Genomic DNA, 5,815 nt, shown 5'->3' on the forward strand with positions numbered 1-5,815 from the left:
CGCAGCGCCGAGAGAACGAGCAGCCAAAGCCGGGGGCGGCTGCTGCGGCCTCCCGCCCCGCCCCGCCCCGCCCCGCCCGGGCCGGCTCCGGCTCCGGCCCCGGCCCCCGCCCCCGCCCGCCTCCACCCGGGAAGGCACCGGGCACCCCCCTGCGCCCCGCCCCCCCCCCCCCCCCCGCACCCCCCGGACCCCTGCTTGCTGCAAATAATTTTTCAAAATTAAAATAATATTATCTATATATCGTGTATATTATCTTGGTTTTGTATTATATCCCATTTTATATTATATATTCATTATATTTTGTATAAATTTATGTTCACAATTAAAGTAATAATGCTTTTTTTTTTTTTTATGTACACACACACACACCCCGTGATGAAGCTTTTCTTAAAGTAAATCACTGACAAAAAGGCAGGCCGGGGGGTACCAGCCCGGTTAATAAGGGTGCCGTGCCTCCAGGAGAAAGCCCTGCCGCCCACGTCCTCCCTCCCAGCGCCGTGCCCAGCCGGGAGGAGGTCTCCGTCCCTTGGCTCTCCTGCCCTGCGCTTCCCACCTGCTTCTGGGGGAAGGGGACAGGTGCTGGGTCTACTGAGGGATGCTCGAGTTGCAGCAGTGTAACAACAGTCAGTAAACAGTAATAATAATAATAGTAGCAGCAAATAATACCAAAAGATAATTGGTGTGAGATAGCTGCAAGCTGATATAACACAGGAGAGGGGTTTGTGTTCCTATAATTGCTCTAATTTTAATTAATTTTAGTTTATATTTCAACTGCAGGTCCTTGAGTTTGGGATAGAGAAGTAGGTAAAAACCAGTGGCTCACCTAGTTTAATGGGAAAGTGCGTTTCGATGAAAATTTCAAGCGACTGGGCATGCACACACAGACGCGGGCACAGGCCCACAAGGCTGGCCCTTGTACCTCATACATCCGCCTCTGCAGAGATCTGTGCTCATGCAACATCAGAGCTTATGCCCAACAAGACGAGCTCAGCCTGGTACCCTTCCTCGCTCTGACAAGCTGCTGCTTGAAGTCAAGTACACTAATGTGTCCAGACAGGTAGAGCTCATTTTGTACGGTGTCTTCCAGACTCCTCCTTCCCACATCACCTCTTCTCTGAACGCTTCCCTCTAACATCACCTCTTCTGCAGGACTAACACCAGGAAGGAGCTTGCTGCACCGCCGGTGTACACATTGTGCAACACCCATCTTGTTGCCGGGGCCGGTTTGCACGTAGAGTCCCTGCTGGCTCTGGTCACTCAGCTCACTTTTAGCTACAGCATCAAGAGCCACCATTAGAGCCAACAAGAATCACTTATTTAAGAAAAAGTAAAAATGAAAATTGGAGATATCTTTTCTTTAAAAAGTTTAAATTACTTTTGAAAGCTACTATCTGCCTCAAAACTAGGCTTCCAAAAATCCTTACTATGTATATGCGAAACATTTACAAAAGGCACAAACTACATTTATTGCTAAGCTAGAAAAAAAGACAAATGTAGATTGTCCAGAAGAGTAGCTAATCACCACGATCAGAGTTTAAGTACAAACCAGTAAACTTGAGTACAAAGCAGCAGCCTTTTCTTTAAATGAGGTTTATTTCTGTGCTCTTGAAATTAAGTGATTGACTAATCATGAATTCAAAAAGAAAAGAGAATTGCAGGTTATTTCCCCCATTCAGCATATGACAAAATACCAACAAACCCCCTTAACCAAAAAGGCAGTACCAGAAGGCGTGAGAATGACTAATTCTCAGACCTTGAAGAACAATGTCCTGATACAACCAGGTGAGTTGTCTAACCACAGAAAGTACCTCCTCTCATTAAGCAAGCTGGTTTCTCTTCCACACAAGTGTATTTTTGGTCTACTTTTTCTCTGTACGTCTAACCCATTTTAAAATACACTTTCTAATTAAATTAATTATCTTCTTATCTTAATTTAAAAGTAGATTGATTAAAAGGTATTTTGAAATAATTACTAGTAAATGTGCGAGTTTAAGGTTTCCATCTAAAATACAAACCACAAAAATGATAGAAATACAGCATCGCTGTCAGTAGAAGCACAAGTATAATGGTTCAACCAAGACAAGCAGGTACAGATTATAGTTAAACTCTTGTCAGTTAGCAAGAAGTACTGCTAGGTCAGAACTGGTGATAAGAATAAGTCTCCGAGAATACCTCTTTCCTCACCGTAAAATGCCAATAAGATTAATATTGCTTATGCAAATCAGTGTTTCCTGCTTGCTGATTTGGATCTTGATTAAAATTCAATTACTCTGTCCACCACCCCACTCCAACTCCCTGCTCCCTTTGCCTTTGGAGCTGATAAACTTTCTTTGTAGCTCTCGTCCTCCTGTTTCTGTTAACTGCCTTGGGAACATAGCAAGGATGGGGAGAAGAACAGTCAAAGTACCTTTGCAGATAGCCTGGTGGCAACCGCTGTTTAAGTTTGCTGGGAAGAACACCCGTAAAGGCTCCACACAACCCAAGCCATACTCACGTCCCGTTACACAAGGTGAAATAGCATAGGCCTGATGTAACCTTTTGGAGGACCAAGAGAGCCTAAGACTGAAAAGGACCTCAGAGATCACAGAGTTTAGTCCTTGTTCTGCCCCATAATAGCATCATACAATCCTGTTTGGAAGCTGCCTTAGCTCTATTTTTAAAAAAGTGAGAGGGTTTTTTTGCCTACACCACGCTTAAAGTTAGTTCCTTGCCTAGGATTACGAACTTTTTTCATAGTCAGCCTATATTTATTTATAGCTTATGCATACCAGGGCATCCTGTGCCAGCATTGTCCTTTAGACAAAATACTCTTTTCCTCTCTGACAGTATTTAGAGGTAGCAGTGGCATCCTTTCTCGGCTTTAGTTCTGCTAGACTAAACAAGCTAACAGCTCCCATTCATTCACAAGTATCATCCCACAAATCTTCTGCACAAACCAGACTGGCAAATAAAAACAATCCATCATCCTCTCATCCACTCACACACAGCTGAGCCGCAAATGATTTCTAATGCCTGTACATCTTAGTTGCCTTATCCCCGATGTTAAATGTATCCCTAAAACAGGTTTAGCGTCTTATCTAAGAGTATGAGTATTTTGCAGATGTCTCCTTTTCCATTCAAGTCACAGACAACTACTTCTCTTCTGTGACCCTGACCTGAAAAGATAATATTATGTATGCATTCAGGTTTTTTATCAGTGGTTTGCTTACTGGCAACCAAAGCAATCTAGAACAAGTGACTGCCTGCCTTGATAGAGTCCAGAAATCCCCAGTCATTGCAGGGGAAGCAGGCAAGAAGATGTGTGGGGCTCAGCTGCCCACTGGGGTTAAGCCACAACACTTATCCAAACCAGGGTACATTTTCACAACTTTTTTTTTTTTTTTTTTTTTTTTTTTTTGGTCTTGGTTGGGGAAATCTTCTAAAACTACATGAGTTTTTTCCTCTGATTTAATGCTTGTTCACGGTAACTGGCAGGCACTGGGAGCCAGTGTACAGCAGTGGAGGCTATTAGAGCACAGCTGACTGAAACATCAGACAAAAGCCTGGAAAACCAGAGCAGCTTTTCTACACATTGTATGGTGTGATAGTATACAAAATAAAGGGAAAAGCCAGTTTTACCATAGGCTACCAAACTCCACCAAGTCAGCATAATGCTGACATTTGTGTTCTTGATTTTGGTCCCCATGATTTACAGCAAACACTGATTATATTAGTGCGTCATTTGTATCTCAGGTGTATCACTTAACCTGACATGTAAATGTAGTTTTCTCATTTACATTCCACTCTTAACTCTTATCTATAACCCACCAAAAAAAAAAATTAATTACAAACTCACATGTACGATAGCCTAAGTGACTTTAAAATCTCAGAATAGAGCAAGTTGTATTTTGACAGCTGTCCTTTGAATCCCAAACTATAAAGCGTCAGGGGACACAGCATTATGTAATTTTAGTGACAGCACAATTGTCATTCAGCTAGAAATAAGGATATTGTGATCTCAATGGAAAAGAAAAGCGATACTGCCATCTGTAAGCTTATAGCCCTTTTTCTTTGGTAATTTGTACCTCTCATGAAGGGTTAGGAGTGGAAATTACTACAAGCTGTTGAATAAAATGACATCATTTTGCCACCCACAAAATGTTACAAGTTTGACAGCCTAGAAAAAGGCATAGCAGTAAGGAAAGAGGAATCTCATGGCAAGTGAGCACTCTTCTTTCTAGGGGAAAAGTATGCTCATTGTGTTGGCCAACCAATATCTCTGTGGGACTCTGACCACTGTGGCCAGAAACCCCAGTTTCAATAGTTGCTCTCTCCACTGGCTGCAGGAAAGGAACATATAACAGCTGGAAATGCTGCTCACTTCATGTCGTCTGATTCTTACGGTTTGGTCAAATGAAACAGAATTTTGCTTTCAGGCAATTTACTCTCAATTGTAAGTCACTATGCTGCAATGATAATAAACAAGGAAATTCAGTTATGCAATTAGAAGTTGTTAGGAAGAATAGGATAATATAGATTGAAGATTTCATGGATCATAAAGAAAGAATTTCCTGTCTATTAACTCTGCAGCTGCTTTAACGTGTTCCTCTTAATGATGGAATACTGGAGGCTATTTTTTTCCATGGCTGAATTCTCTTCCATTACACTGCACACACCCTCTTAAGTAACCTGCAGCTGCTTTTATCTACCAGCACAAATGCTGGTCCATTGTGATATTTGACACATTACAGAGCCCCCGTGATTTCTCCACGTACCCTAAATAAAACCAACCAAGAAACAGGGGCTGCAGGGGTGAACAGAATTGTAAAATGTTCTGAGATACCCAGAAGGTGAATGAAGATTAGGAAAAAAGAAATCACTGTGTAGATAGGGTTACTCACTCATAGTTTCTGGCCAACTCCACATGCTGTATTGCAAGGAAACTGTTTTTAATTATTTTTTAATCAGCAATTTCTCCCTGCTCTGCCCTGTACCCTTCTGGTGGCTCATAACTAGCATACTCCAATATCCAGTCAAAGTTGGACTCTGATGTTGCTCTTTCAAAGCCAGCTGCAATTTAGGGGACCAATACAAGCAATTTTTTTCCCTTCATTTTTCTCTTCTGAACTGCGACACCACCTCTCTTTAGAAAAGAAGACCGAAAACTATGGAGGGCTGTAATTCTAACTGACAGTGCTGCCATTACTTAATGTTTGTTTTATACTTTCAGTATGCCACATAATCTAATTTGGATGTTTTGGGGCACTAATGAACTTCTTTTCCCCGTAAAACAGCTGATGTCAAATGCAGTATTTACGGTTTCACAGAAGCAGAGGAATGTACAGAGATTCAAGAATAAAGCAAATAGACAGCCTTTTAAATATCAGTTAGCTGATTAGGATTTAAACACAAATGCCTTCCTTATGTGCACTTCACTCCCTTCAAACTTGGCTCTTCTGACTCTAAAACCTGCTATTTTGTACTTCTGGGACAAGGACTTTTTTCTTTCTAACTCTCACCAAGCCAACAGCTGCTTTCTTTATTTTTACCTCTTCATCTTACTGTCTTTACAGCCATGCTTCTCAGTATTTCCCTTCTTTTATTATGGAAGCTTATTAATTGAGGAATTGCTGTGTTACGCTATCTATTCTATGGAATATAAAATTCTCTAGATATCATGTGATAAATGAAAGAAATATTAAAAAACCATGTTAAATACTCATTGTGTTTCTTTCTAAATGACGCTAACATTCAACCCCCTTTTTGTTTCACGTACATGACAAATCCATCCAAGACACACAGAAAAATGACCTATTGATCATGGCTCCCTTAGGTT

This window comes from Leptosomus discolor, chromosome 8 (genome assembly GCF_034619465.1).
Source record: "Leptosomus discolor isolate bLepDis1 chromosome 8, bLepDis1.hap2, whole genome shotgun sequence".
NCBI lineage: Eukaryota > Metazoa > Chordata > Aves > Leptosomiformes > Leptosomidae > Leptosomus > Leptosomus discolor.